At 39.1% G+C, this 15,892-nt stretch overlaps 1 long non-coding RNA gene across 3 annotated transcripts in view; it reads right to left on the reverse strand.

Annotated features, from left to right (window-relative positions):
• Positions 1–15,892, reverse strand: part of LOC309651368 — a 334,574-nt gene that overhangs the window by 147,808 nt on the left and 170,874 nt on the right. For all 3 annotated transcript variants that reach the window (XR_014258073.1, XR_014258074.1, XR_014258075.1), the window contains exon 3: positions 5,744–5,913. This is a non-coding gene — a long non-coding RNA (uncharacterized lncRNA). The remainder of the gene's footprint in view (positions 1–5,743; positions 5,914–15,892) is intronic.

Genomic DNA, 15,892 nt, shown 5'->3' on the forward strand with positions numbered 1-15,892 from the left:
TTCTAAATATCTGAAGCAAAAAATGAAAGAACTAAAACTAAGAAGAACTAAAAACTGAAAGAACTAACAAGATTTATATGTAAATAAATCTGCAATCATGGTGGGACACTTTAACAAAGGTCTCTCAATTGCTGATAGAGGAAAACAAAATAAAAATTGGGAGAATACAAGTCTGAAAAACATGATTGTAATGTATGCAACACGGAAATCAACAAAACCAAACTCACATTCCTTTTTCATGTGCACATAGAACATGTACCAAAGTTGACAATAGGCTTGGTCCTAAAGTAAGGCTCAACACATCAAAAAATGGAAATCATTCAGAATATGTATTCTTTCCACAACTGGGTTAAGCTAGAATTCAATTACTAAAGAAATGACTAGAAAATCTCGAGTTACATGTAAATTAATTCAGACTCAAATAATGTGTTAAAGAAGATATCACAGTGTTTTTAAAATTTCAAATATTTTGAACTAAATGATAATAAAAAGACAGCATACAAACATCGTGAAATGCAGCTGAAGGCTATTGTTTGAGAGAATGTGTAGCCACAAATGCAAATTTTAGAAAAGAAGAATGGCTGAAATAGCAATAATTTAAATTGCTGTCTCCAGCAGCTAGAAGACGGCCAGCAAATCAAATCTAAGGAAATTGGTAAGATGGAAATAATCAAGATAAAAGCAGAAATCAAAGAAATAGAAGGAAATATATAATAAATAACATCTACAAAGCCACCAGCTGGTACTTTGACAAGATTAATAGAATTGTGAGTAACTAACAAGAATGATCAAGTGCAGAAGAGAGAGAAGACAAATTGCAAGTATGAGGAGTGATGGAAAGCAGTAGAACTGATCATGCCCTCCTCAGAAAGGTAATGAAAGGAAATTAGGCACAATTTTACACCAACAGAGTTGGCATTTTGGTATAATAAATACATTCTCAACAATGCGACCTGTCAAATCTGACAGAAGAAGTAAACAAAAATCTAAATAATCCAATACATATTTTAAAAATTGAGTCCATAATTAAACCTTTTCAAAGTAAATTCCAGACATAGATTTCTTCACTGGTGAATTCTTTCATCTTTTAGGAAACAGAATACAGCAATCTTATACAAAGTCTTCCAAAGAACATAGAAAGAGAGAGGAGGCTATACAACTCTTCATAAAATCAGAATATTCTATACTGAAAACAGCAAAACCCTACCGAGAAAAATTAAAGATGACGTAAGTATATGGAGTAATACACAGTACTGTGGCTGGTAGGCTCAGTATTATAAAGATTTCCATTCCCTAAATTAACATATACATATGAAATCCCCATCAAAGTCCACCAAATAATATGCATATACATTGCTGTTTCTCCTTATGGTGTGTTTTAAAATATCTATCAGTAATTTCCTTAATATTTAATGCTTTTCGTTGTGTATTTTAATTTTTATTTATTTTCCCTTTCACTTTTAGATATATATTATATTTGGAATTTTGGAATCAATCTCTCTATATTTATATATGTGTATATATATATATAATGTATATATTTATAAGTTAATAAAAAATAAAAATTAACTTAATAGAAAAATGAACACTCAAACAGACCCCTTACAACAAATGGAAAAGTGATATTAAAATGACTAAAGATGAAAATACACTGAAATTCATTTATCACCAGGAACATGAAAATTAAAGCCATAAATTTTTAGACACCCAACAGAACAACTAAATTTTTAAAAGATGCCAACTTCCAAGAGTTAGCAAGGATTTGAGCCACTAGAAGTCTCACAGACTGCTCGTGGAGTGTACATCTATGCATCCGCTTTGGGTGACTGTCTGGCAAAACCCTATGGCACAGGGGTTCCACTTCTGGAACAGAATTCCAAGAGGTGTTTACCAAACGACAGGTGCTGGGATGTCCAGCACTTCACTGTTTATAACATCCCCACATATAAGCCACCCAAGTGTCCTGTAACAAGGGAATGTGTGTATAAATCCACATATGAATCATGGAAGCAATCCACCAACATAGTGCTCTGGGGAAATGAGGCGAGGCGTGCGCACCTTATGTAATTACAATCACATAATGTGCCAGAAGAGGCAGCACGGATTTATGGGGTCAAGGTCAGGCCAGTGTTGTGGAGGAAGCGGACGGAGCCAGGTCAGGATCAGGACAGAAGCACCATTCCTGGTGGAAGCTGAGGTTTTTATATGATGGCATCCTAAGAACCCACACTGACTCACCACTTACCTTGTCTCAGGAAGAAGGCACTGCAGTGGTGCTTTGTCCATAACTCTAGATCACTCCATTATTTGATGTCGCCAGCAATGTGAGAATCATTTAGCATGCAACTCTACTTACCGTTAGCTTCATTCTGCCATTTTGTGTGAACTAATTTTATATATCTTTTTTCCCCAGGTTACCAACCAAAAATTTCACATGTGACTTTGAGTGGTTAAGCTTTAAGTAAATTCATGCAAGATAGAGTGTAGACAATGGAATATATTGCTTGTTTCTTTTGTAGACTATATTCATAGATGTGCAAAATAATGATATATAATGATTCTCCCCAATTTTTGACAATTTTAATGAGTGGCAGCTCAATTTCTTCAGAAATCATTTGCATATCAACTTAAACCCTGAGTTTATTTTTTTAAAAGTTTTTAAAATAAGCTTTTACCTGGTATATGGTAAGTAAAAAATACACGTGAGTTAAATTAGTGCATACATAAACAAATATATATTTGTTGAGGACTAACTAAATTATATCATTTCCCAACTATTGAATCAATTATTAAATTAATTACATCTAATTTCATTCCAAAAATTATTCAAGATGGCTTTCAAAAAATACGTGCAGCACAAATAAAACTAAGGAGAGGTAATCTGAGCAAAGCAGAAAATAAATGAAGAAAACATCGGAAAAGCCAAAGCAAGTTAGCATCACAATTCATTCTATCAGCTTTCACATTTACTAATAATGGACTGTGGATTTGGCTTAGCACTTCCTAAGCTTCCTAATTACCAGGAGAAAAGAGAAAGCATGCCTACCTAAGTAATTCACAGTGTCTTCACAACAAATCGCATTTGTGACTGTGTTAAGATTCAATTTATCTCTTTAACTGAAACTAAAAGCCAACAAACCAATCATTTCCATTTTACTATCTCATTAAAAAAAATGGCTTTTTAAATATCTCTATATTATCTGCAATCACACCCCCACATGAGGTACAATAAAATGTTCCATTGTATTTTTTTTAAGATTTTTTTTTTTTGATGTGGACCATTTTTAAAGTATTTATTGAATTTGTTACAATATTGCTTATGTTTTGGTATTTTGGCCATGAGGCATGTGAGATCTTAGCTCCCTGACCTGGGATCAAACCCGCACCCCAGCATTGGAAGGCAAGGCCTTAACCGCTGGACCACCAAGGAAGTCCCTCATTGTGGTATTTTTAACTGCTCATCACTTTAAATTTTTGAAATGTCAAAGCACAGCTAATTTTAGATGAGACTCAACTATCATGGTCCAAATAGGCGGCTTTGGGGTTACCTGGCATAATTAAAGATAAAGTCTAGAAGATACAAGGGAAGTAAGTGGGGGAGGTCAAGAGCAGTTAAGATTTGGAATCAGAAAGTCTGTATCCATGCACTAGTGCCAGGCAAAGTTTATCTAACAACCAGTTTACTCCTCTGTAAAATGGGAATAAAAATAATACTTTCCTCATGGTTTTGGTACTAGTTTTGAATCAGATAACAAAATATAAAGGACTTAGCTCAGCAAACTTCAAGTGTTAACTTTTACTATTATGTGGCACATGGCGAGAACTCACTATATGGAAGCTATGTTTTTATGTGCTCTGCTTCCCAAAGGGTGTTTTAAACCCATTCACGAATAAAGGCGGAAGATTTTGTAGCAAATAGCGTTTTTCATTTTTTATAATCTGTAGACTGACATGGGATTTGATATTCTGTTACTCTGTAAAAGATCTGCATAGGCAAATGATACTAATTTGTAAATTATTCACTTAAAATTTTCATTAAAGCAAATAAAAACAGTTGAGGTTTAGATTGAGGAGCTCTGCTGGGGCAAACGAGTTTTGGGAATTCGCACCGTGACACCCGAGTCTCATTGAATTACTCCTTCATAAATACCCGATACACCTGATTGTTTGAGCACCCTCTGGAGGAAGGCATCCCTTACTCTCCCCACATCTGGGGCTCACAGAGAAACAATAAAGGCTTGAAAAGGATGGATTCTAAGCACTCACTGAAGGGAATGGTACCCGAGGACCGACTTTCAGAGGGGAGCGTGCACAGCAGCGAGACTCTGTACCATCATCACTGATGCTTTACAATTGTCATTGATTTTCTTTTCAGCTAATGAGTACAAATCAAGTACCAGACAGGTATTGAAGATACTTCTAAAAGGATGGTTGTAAGGGAGAAGTAAAACGATAATTGAGCCATAGCCTGGGAATAATCCCTTGTTGAGATATTCCAGGGGGAAAGGAGTCAACCCCTCACTATAGTTTGGCCCTGTTTGTCCTTTCCTGCTGATGTGCTCCCATCGCTGTGCTGGCCTCACCCTCTGTAGTGGGATGGCCTTCCATCACGGGAAGCCGGTCGTGTGGCTGGCAGTGGGAATCGCTTACTCTTTCTCAGTGTGTCTAAAGCTTACTCATGAAACCCACATTCCCCAGGCAGCGCCTGGGGGTCACGGCGACTCCACGGTCTCCAGGTCGAGTCAAGTTCACGCGTCAGTAAGCCACCCACCCCCGGCCCCGCAGAGCCTTCGGGAAGAAGACCAAACTCCTTTTCCACCCTCAGGCACATGCCGTGACCCTGACTTGCATTTACAAATTCGCACCTTCAAACTCAATTGGCAACAGTCACATTTTATCAAATTCACTGTCATACTTCAAACACACTGCGCTTTTTACACGTTGACAATTAGGTGCAGTACGCTCACCCTTCTCCTGACCCTTCTCCTGAAAATAGCCTTTTTTCCCTGTGTAGCTAACGGGATTCATCATTTACGAAGTCTCAGTGTGACTGTCACATCTCCCTGATTAAGGCAACATTAGCATTGTTCTTTGCCTGTTTCCATGCCACCTTATGATGATTCTCTTAGAACACTCATCTTGTGCGCAATAAATACATGAAGTGCTTTAGTGTTTTTCTAAAACAGGTAAGTGGATTAAATATTTGATCTCAAAAGCAAAGGTTGAGTTCCATGATTAATAAGGCAAAACAGTTGAGGAAAAATGCATTCTTGATACATTTCCTCTATGGATAATCCTGTGACAAAACTTACTTTCTTCATCTATTTTAGAATTTCCTGTTTTTGTAAATCTCTTTTCTGTGTTTCTTAGGTTCTGGAACACTATAGAAACACATTTCCCCCACAACTCAGAAAGTTATTAGACTGAGGAGAGCGACTGCAAATCATTTCATAATTGCTGTGCGTGTTGACTGTAATATCACTGATTGAAAAACTTTAAAACTCGTTCGTGTTTCAAGCTTGCTAGAAATAAATACCAGGCTATGTGTGACAAGGTTAAGTAACTATTTCACAAAATGTTTTTCTCTAAAAGACTAGGCTAAGAAAAACATCTCCAAAAAGCAGAGGAAACTGATTACAACTTCAGTTACAACAAAGCATCTTCCTGACTTTTCCTTGAATTTCAGGTATTGGAGTGAGACTTTAGCATTCTGAGCTCTAAGTGCAAAGCGCAATCCACTCACCGGCTTGACAAAATGAAACAGGGGAATTCTTGTCACAGCCGGGTGCCTGCTGTTCTCTCGGTATCATTTCTATTCACAAATCGATGTGTTTGGGGCTTAAGTCTCCCATCCAGTTACATGCCCGGCATGGATTTGGGAGCTCGCTCCACCTCTGGCGCTCAGCTCACCATCTGAAGAAGACAAAGGAAGACACAATAAGAGAGTGTGATGGTGATTCTATTTCTTCAGATGGTCTTTTCATCCTTAAAAGCTGGACAAACTAATGATAGGAGCAATTTATTAAGTAAGCAAAAATAAGTTTTAAAACTTAATTTCAAAATAGCACACAACTCAGAACAGGGGAGTGTTAAACTCATCTAGTAAATTAAATAGATGAATTCGTAGAAGGTGTGATTAGTGTAAAGGAAAGAAATGTGAATTTTCTTTAAGTAATAATTATGACATGCACAGGGAATGGTTGTATCTCTTACCAAAGGTGAGACTCATAGAAACCAAGAACTTAGTGAGATAATTATGCTCCTCATTTTATAGATGATGAAAATCAACAACAGAGAACCAGGTGCTCCAGGGTGATGCACTGCATTTATGTACAGGTGACAATGAGAGAACTTCTGATTATATGATCCTGACTGGATTCAGGTGCATGAAATACATTCATTGGTTTAGGACCTATTGTCCACGTGTACAGATAGTGCTTAAAACACAGACGCCTGGGAACATTTATATTAACTGTAAGTTAATCTGTAAAGCAGTGATTTTGTTTTATTTCAACTTTAGGGAGGTGTAATAATATAAAATTGTGAGATACTCAGAGTGTGCACCGTGGTGATGTGACATCTATATACATTGTGGACGGAATCCCCCATCTAGTTGATTAACACATCATCACCTCACATATTTATCATTTTTGTTCTTTTTGGTGAGACCATTTAAGTTGTACTCTCTTAGCAAATTTCAATTATACAGTATAGTGTTAACAACTAGTCACCATGGTACACGTTAGATCCTCAGATCTTATTCATCTTACAGCTGAAAGTCTGTTCCCTTGGACCAAGGTCTCCATCCACGCCCGCCTTCCTCCCACCCCGCCCCCACTGCAACCCCAGGCAATCACTTTTGTACTCTGTTTCTATGAGTTTCAGATTTTTTTTAAAAACTCCGTATGTGATGCCTGTAAAGTGGAGATTTTGAATGGAGTTAAAGCACTCTCCTCCAGGTGCCTCGGAATCACCTGTGTGACTTTTACAAGGACACCTGGGCCCTCGGTGGGTGGGCTCCTGCCACCTCCCACCTCCTTGCCGCTTCAGTGGACACAGTTTCCTGCGCAGAGTCACGGACCAAGTGAGCCAAGGTCAGTTAGAGAAGCGTTAACAGAGAGACTCTGTTGTATTAGCAAAGAAAGCAATGCTGAGAATCACACGTATGTGGTCCAATTCTTTCCTCACAGTTACTACAAATTCAGGAAAGACTTCTATTATTTCTACCCAAATTATTATAGGAGCATCTTCCCAAAGCCTAATTACTGGAAATCAGACCGACACATAGACTCCCTCCGCTTTCCTATGAAAGCTTGTTTCACATTAACCCCCAAACCAGCATGTCAAGGCCTCAGAGAGCCATGGAGGCATAAAATGGGGTCTCCAGTTCCTGGTACCCCAGATTTTCCCTCCCTCGGGATGCTGGAGCATGAGGGGAGGGGAGCCCCCCTGTTTATGCTGGGGTCCACAGCAAATCTCCCAGCATCAACAGCAAAGATCCCAGAGCCGCAGACCCTGGGTTTGCTGTGATGTCTGGTCCTCTGCCCCACTCCACGCCTCCCAGCTGAGGGGCAAAATCCCCCTCCCGGAGCCACACACCCTAACCCACTCCCCTCTCTGTTAGGCTCTCCTCCTCAACAGCAACTGCTCTCTCCTCTTACTATTACACAAAAGCACCAGAGGTACTAGTGGACATAAATATTCTTCAGGAGAGAGAATGGGAGTAATTGTAGGAAAGGAGTGCTTAGTCACTGCCCAGAGCTCCAGCTCAGCCAGCCAAATGCATCCTGAGCAGAGATTAATGTCCTTTCTATCCAACTGATGTCCATTCAGCCGCAGTTGCCAAGCCTGTCCCCATGTTTATCTTGGATGTCTCACTAGATTTCTCAAAAAACACAGATTTATGAGGCAAACATCGAAATCTGTAGTCTCTGATTTCAACTTCAGGAAATGTGAATTTCGTGACATATGTGCACTTTTCTTCAATTCATTGTTTTATTTCCTAAGAAATTTCTGAGGAAATACTCAAAAATCAGAATTTCTGAAGGGAATTTTGAAAGAAGTGATCAGAGGATGTATTATAAAATAAATATAAAATAATTTTAATTATTTTATGTAAATATAATTTTCTAAAGTCTCTGTTCTTCATGGCAGAAGAAAGAACACTTGATTGTAAAGAAAACAATGGATTAAGCAAATGCAAATGATTTATATTCTTCAAAAATCAATCATTGTTCATTTATAATGAGGATGTTTATAGATTATCTCTTTATATCATATTTCTGATCGATTCATGAGCGTGTCATGACATATTTTCTGGCACAATATTCCCAAAACTCTTATTAGTTTTAGTATTGTTTTCTTTCACTGCTATAAATACAGATTTGATTTGCAGATTCAACCTTAAAGGTGACTGACTTTGCAAAACAGAAAATGAAAACACTTCTCTGACCCACACACTAAGTCTGCAATTATAGCAGGCTCTAGATAGGCCACAGTATTTGCAGTAATATATAAAGTTTTGGTTAAAGCCTTATGTTTAGTGTGCATGAGAGAAAAGCAATACCGCTGTTTCTGTAATGATGTTAAATAAAGTCAAATTTCAAAAAATTATATTAATAAACAACTCACTTGGCAAATACAGCAAGATACTATTTATTAATCTTTAATTTCATATTATCCTCAGGCTTCTTGTTATTAGTAGATATTAATATTTCTGGCTCTTTTAGTGTAAAAATCCCCTGCAGATGGGTTTCTTCATGGGCTGGATTTAGGGTTCATCTGATGAACTTTGTTGATTGTAACCAGAATAAGAGAACCAATCTTTGTTCTTACCTCTCCATTCTTAATTTTCCAGAGTACAAGTGAAACTGAAAGTTGACTTTGCAGTATATCTGTCAATTCTAATGTGACTCCACTCGTTAAACATTCCCCAATTTTCTCATAGTGTCCCAGTGTGTCACCACTTTCCCTTTCTTCAATCTGTGTCTAGTACTTTAAGAATAAATTTTAACTATGAAATACTTTAAACCCAAACAAAGGAAAGAGGATGATATGATGGATATCCAACTAAGCATCCCCCAACTTGAAAATTATCAATCTTGCTTCTTTTACGCCCTCCATCTCTACCCATGTCCTGGCTCCACATTGGATTATATATATTTTTTCAGTCGAGATATAATTAAAATATAATCAAATAAAAGGATTTTAAGTGTTCATATTGATATGTTTTTTGACAATGGCATTGCCTATGAAAAAGCACCCCCACCCCCACCCCCGGTCAAACAGGACTATGGCGTATTTGCATCCCTCCGGAAAGTCCCCTCATGCCCCTTTAAGATCAAACCCCTCCTCACATCGGGCCACCAAGTCTCCATGTCTCTCACCATAAATAAGCTTCGGCTGTGCTGGACTTCATGTCAGTGGGACTCACAGTATTATTTTGTGACTCATGTGGATGGGTGTGTCATGAGATGCTCATTTCTACCACAAAGTAACATTCTGTTAAATGAATGTGTCACACTGTGCTTATCAATCAATCTGCTGTTAATGGAGCTTGGGTCGTTTCACCTTTGGGGTTTTTATCAACAAGGCTGCTGCAAAGATTCTTGTGTAAGTACTTTGTGGACATACTTTTCGCCCCGTTTCTCTTGGGTAAACACCTGGGAGTGATGATGCTCTGCCCAAAGGCACGGGCGTGTTTAAGTCAATGAGAAACCGCCACGTGCCCTGCACTTTGCTCCTCAAACTCGATGCTGAGGCTGCCACGTGGGTCCATGTGGGTGGTGTCTGTCGTTGCTTTGTTTTACCATATTGGTGAGTGAACAGTGGTTTTAGTTTACATTTCCCCAAGATCTGCCTATCCCACGGTCCCACAGATACTCTCTTATGTTTCCCTCTAGATGCACTATGGTACATGTTAGTTGGATGACAGACCTAAGTGTAAGAGCTACAACTGCAAAATTCATAGATGAAGACACAGGAATAAATCTTCGTGACCACTTTACATGCACAAGGATGACTAAAATAAAAAAGACAGGCAATAATAAATGTTGGAGAGAACGTGGAGAATGTATAAATACATATACTGCATCTGATTGGGAACCAGTATGATATTTTCTCCAAATGATAAACATAGAGCTGCCATAGGCCCAGCAACCCCACTGCTAGGTATACACTCAAGGGAATGAAAAGATGCATCCACACAAAAACTTGGAAACAGATATTCCCAGCATCATTATTCCTAATAGCCAAAAGGTGAAAGCAACGTAAATATTCATCCACCATCACATGATGAATGAATAAACAGAATGTGCCCATCCATACAATGAAATATGACTCAGCAGTAAAAAAGAATGAAGCAGGGCTCCATGCTCCAACATGGATAAACTTTGCAGACATCATGCCATGTGAAAGAAGCTGGTCCCCAAATACCAGGTGTTCTATTACCGTGCTTATGTGCAATAGCCAGCGTAGACATATCCACATGGACACCCCGTGTCTTAGTGTTTGCCTGGGGTTGGGAGAGGGGGGGCAGAGGAAAGGAAATGGGAATTACTGCTAATGGGTATTATGTTTGCTCCTGAGGATATGAAAATATTCTAAAATTAGCTTGTTTTGAGGGTACCACTGACCTGTACTCTTTTAATGGGCAAATGTTTTGTGTACATGAAATCTGTCTCAATAAGGCTGTAAAAAACCAAAACAAAACAAACTTTGGATGAGATTACTGCCATATTAGGCACTGTGAAAAATTCAAGACACAGCAATAAAATTATCTGAAAAAATATAAAGAGAATAAAACAAAATAATTAGTTCATCAGAGAGCTGTGGAATAAATACCAATGACTGAACAGATATGTTACTGGTGTCCCTGAAGGAGGAGAGGAGAGGAAAGAATGGGAAAGTATCTGAAGAAATAATGGCCGTTTTTTTTCAGATTTGATAAATTCTGTAAAATATACAAACTCAAGAAGATCAACAACCTCCAAGCACAAGAATATAAAATAAATCACATACCTAAGGCCTATCATAAGCTAACTGGTTAAAACCAGTAATTTAGAGAAAATTTTAATTGTGGTGAGAAAAAAAGACCAGAGGAGCAGAGATAAAGATGCAGCATGTTTCCTATCCGCTCTGATGTAGGTGAGGACAGAGGAGGGGTCTAGCCGTGCGGCCACCGCGTGGAGGAGACCACCTGTTACACGGGCGGTCAGGCTGGTGGCTGCGAGGGTTACTGGCCATTGTAGGGCCGTCACGTCCATTCCAAAGAACTGAGGGATCCTGAGCTGAACACTGGTCAGCCTTCAAGAAATTATTGTTTGGGAACAGAGGATCACAGGCTGTGTCTATACACATTACACACATACGGAAAAATAATTCCGAGTATAAACATTCTTATTTGCATTGAACATTTTAGGAAAATTGGGTAATATAAAAAATAAAGAGGTACATTTATGTCACTCACAGCCCCATTTTATAGGATAGTTCACATTCATATTTTCATACTTTTTTTTACTTTTTAATATGTGCATATTGACGTAGAGATACCTGTTTAAAACAATCCCAATTCAATAGCATTTCATGCATATTATATAATACAATTTAGATCAGCTTGAAGATCTGTTGTCAAATAGTATATTCTGTAAAATTGATCACTGAAAGTATGAAATAAATGGAGCAGAATACAAACAGGAAACAACAGATGCAAACCAATATGAATAGGATAATAAATTATGAACAACAGCTACGATAAGGGAGATATTGACATGCATTCTAATTTAATTTGCACAACCTAGAACTTCCAAAATACAGTCTGTGAAATAAACTTCATTCCATAACATTCCAGCATTTACAGCTCAAACAAAGAGTACTTACTTCCGACCCTAATATTTCACTACATAACATATGTAAAAGAGGAACCCCAATGTGAACGAATGATGGTAGAAAGGCAAAAGAAAAATGAAAGAAATCAAAGGAAAACTTCTTCGCCTTGTACATCTGCCTCTCTCAGCTGGAAAAACTTCCACGTTGCCCCAAAGATCTCTTCTTGCTAATTCACACTTAACTTCAGGGAAAGTTTTGTGTTGATTCTGATGTATAGGAAAGTTTAAAGCAAAGATTCTCAAACTTGGAATAAAAAAAATCTCAGGCCTATGCCCAGCATGCCTGAAGAAATCCTTTAGTAAAATGTGCATTTCCAAATCGGTTTGAACATTACCATTTTGTATTTTATATTTGAGATTTTTATACTTTAAGTGCACTTCACGTACCAGCAAAGTTTTTCTTTTGTTTATTTTCAGCTGATATCCCCTAGCAAAACATCTATGCAATTCTATAAATGGCATTCTAAATTATCCAGAGCAGCCCTGAAACGCGGAAGCCAGAGAAGCGTCTGGCACGATGATAAAAGGCTCCTCGGTATTCAGAAAGCTTCTGCCTGTCAGGGAATTCTGCTGATGTGTCTTGAGACTGAAGTATGAAACCTTGTCTTGCCTGCCTCTTTGGTTCCACGGTCACATATCCTTTAGACAAAGGTATGACGGCATTGGTCCTGCACAGTCTGGGTCTGTAAATGCAAACCTGAGTTTCAGACACCCTGCAGTTAGCTTCGTATTCATTTTATTTTGTATTCTAACTGGTTGATGTTGATTTTCCCTCTTTAGGATCAGATGATTGAGTTGAAGTTGGAGGAAATGTCTTAAGTATTTTTACAGAATTCACACAGATTTGGAAAGCAGTGCCCAAAACTAAAGAAAGAATAACTTCTCCCAGAGTCAGGATGGCGGTTTGGTGGGAATTGCTCTGCGATGCAGAGCACGGACCTGTACGTGGAGCTCAGATCCTTGGCACAGTCAGGACTTTCTGGCCACGCTCTCGGGAATCCAGAGGGAGGAGGCTCTTGAGTGGCTGTCTCAGGACTGGAACAGGAGACAAGCGTGGGTGACGAGTGAACCACTGAGGACAGCAAGGGTACCTTGGAGAAGAAGTGGGCCCCGAACCTCACCGACGTCACAGCCCCACGGTTTAGTCCTCAGATGTCTGAACTCGACGCGGTGCCAGGTGGTCTACCGAGACCTGACTTTCAGGACGTGGCCAGCAGCCCCTCTGATCTGGGCTCCGGCAGTTTTTACCTGCACCATCAGATACACACTGTCATTCGGGTCCCCCCAGAAGGGCGAGAGGATCCAACAGCAGCAATTATAGCTTGGTAGTGACTTCTGTGCACACACGATCAGTCCAGACTCACCACGTGGTCACGCCCACCTCCAGGTCCTGCAGGGAGAGTCGTCCTCTCTGTACCCAGAACCAGAGGAGAAATGATGGAGGTGGACACAGCAACCCGTCCCTCAGCACCCACTCCTAGTCCTACTCTGTTGGGATAGTACACCCGCCATTCAGAGCTTTAATTCCCTAAATTCCAAGGCCCAGTGGTGTACAACCTCACAGCTCAGTAAGATGGAGAAGACAAGGTAGATTGTTCTTTTTTTTTTTTTAATGGCAGTGTTTTATTTTATTTTTGACTGCATCTGGCAGCATGTGGGATCTTAGTTCCCTGACCAGGGATGGGCAGGCAAACGCTGCTTCCTGTATGGCCATTCTCCAGAGTGTAATGCAGATGTTTCCGCTTTTACAATGTGGTTTGTCAAGTCTTACCTCTGCAGTGATGGGTAGAAAAGCAAGGGTAAAATCTTCTGAACTTGCTAAAATGGGAATCTTCAATAACCACAATATATACACCAGGAAAGTTACCTTCTTCTGTTTATTTTAACACCAGGCAGGACACATTTGGTCCCCACACTTTCAGCAGTACACAAGCTGAAATACGTAACAGACAAGACTGAGTATTCACCGTATGTCAGGATTTATTGTATTTATTTGCATTTAGCCATTTAGTTTAGACAGTACAATATTTGAGTGTAGAATTGCTTATCGAATTATAAAATTTTCACATTGGAGGGAACATTAGAAGTTATGTCATCCATTTCTCTCTCGAAACAGAGAAAGAATGTGAGTCCTCGGAAAGTTACATGACTGGACCAAGGCTACACGGTCAGCTAGTGAAAAAGGCAGGTTTAAATGCAGGACCGCCTAGCGGCTGTGGCCCTGGCAGGTGGGGATGAGGACAGGGCTGCATCTTCGCTACAGGTCACAGCTTCTGGGACTCGGAGAGTCCAGGTCACAGCTTCTGGGACTCGGAGAGTCCAGGTCACAGCTTCTGGGACTCGGAGAGTCCAGGTCACAGTTATGGCTCTTCCACCTGCTGTCCCAGAAAGGGCAAGTTCTTGGGCTCTGTCCGCAGACTTCATCCTCTTTAAAAAACAGGTTTGAACAAAATTATTTAATTTCTTCCTAGTTATAAAATTGAATAGTTCTAAGACACGCTCTAAACTGCTCCATAGAGGCAAAGAATGATTGACGGTCTTGAATGGAAAGAAGCAGCAAGCTTTGGGTGCAGACTGGTAGTCTGCCTATCCATCTGGAAGTGAGCAATTTTTGTCATATTTTGAGAACAAATATGTTTGTCTGGGACATTTCATTGGCAATCTATGAATTAGTTACAGGATTTTACCAAATGCCTTCTACATTATCTATCAAAATAAAATTTCACTAATTTTCCTTTTCATGTTCTTGGCAGAATTTGAAAGGTAAACTGCAGCTATTAAAAATGTTAATTTCATTTGTGGTTTTGAGGATGGCCAAGTCACGAGTTTTATTTCATTGGAACACAACTGCTAAGTAAAGGCAACCATGTGCAGTCCTGGCTTAAGCACTCTGGACTGTCAAAAGGGCATCAGACAAATCCAGGACCACGAGATTTGGTATCCAGGAGAGTCTTGTGAAAGCACGGGAAGAAACTACAATTACAACGTTTATACATAACCCCAAATTATAAAATATGGCTTCTACACTGGAACTATATAATTTGCCAAAAAATCCAGATCATAATGAAATAAAGGCATATACAACTTTACCTCACACTAAAATGATATTTTGAATATGGGTGACTCATAATTTGGGCAGATTCTTTACTTTTCCAGTGAATATTATGTTCATTCCCTTTCCTGTACTTTCTTTTTACTGGAATAGAAAACGGTTGGTTGTGTTTGGCTCCATTTCCTTCTCACCTCCTTGGAAGGCCAGCTAACAGGAGAGACTTTGATTTCTTACTGAGTCCCGAAATTCTCCTGGTATAGCATATCAACACAGTACGCTATGCAGACCCCACCGCTTGTTTGCAGCGAAGGTCTGGGAGGGAAGCTATTTCCACCCTGGTCTGAAAACCCTTCCCTCCACCAGGTCCTTTCTGCACAGCCCACCATCCCAGGACCACTCTAGCCTCAGAGTTTGGCTCCCTCTCTAGATCAAACATTTTTATGTGTTTATTAGAATTTCTTACCTTTTTAGGACACTAGCTTTATCTTAATTTTCCCCTTTAACCATATGTAGTAGGGTGAGTCTTGAAAAATAATGACAACTGTGAATGTGAGAGGGAATTTTCAGTTTTTGATTATTCATCTAATCCCAAAGAGTTGATAATCTTTAAAGCATCACTATTTGAATTTGAAATAAATCCATTTTGTTGTACTGCTAACTCTGCCTTACTAATTACTTTTTATCAAAGCTAATATTTACATTAGTTTGCATTCCCTAGGCACATGCTAATTAATTCTGGGTTGAGTTATGTGAATTTGATCAGCAATTTAAAACTGTCGGATAGCGATGCAAACACCAATGCTACTACATTAAGTTGATTTTAATTTTTCATGCTTTAAATTTCTCTCTCTTGACTTCTACTTGGAGGAGTGTTTAGTAGAAACACCTTTTCCTATTTCTCCCTCCAAGTACAACCATGGTTTTGAAATAAGAAGCAAATATCAGAAGACTCTGC

The sequence above is a fragment of the Balaenoptera physalus genome (assembly GCF_965194825.1).
Source record: "Balaenoptera physalus genome assembly, chromosome: 21".
NCBI classification, from domain to species: domain Eukaryota; kingdom Metazoa; phylum Chordata; class Mammalia; order Artiodactyla; family Balaenopteridae; genus Balaenoptera; species Balaenoptera physalus.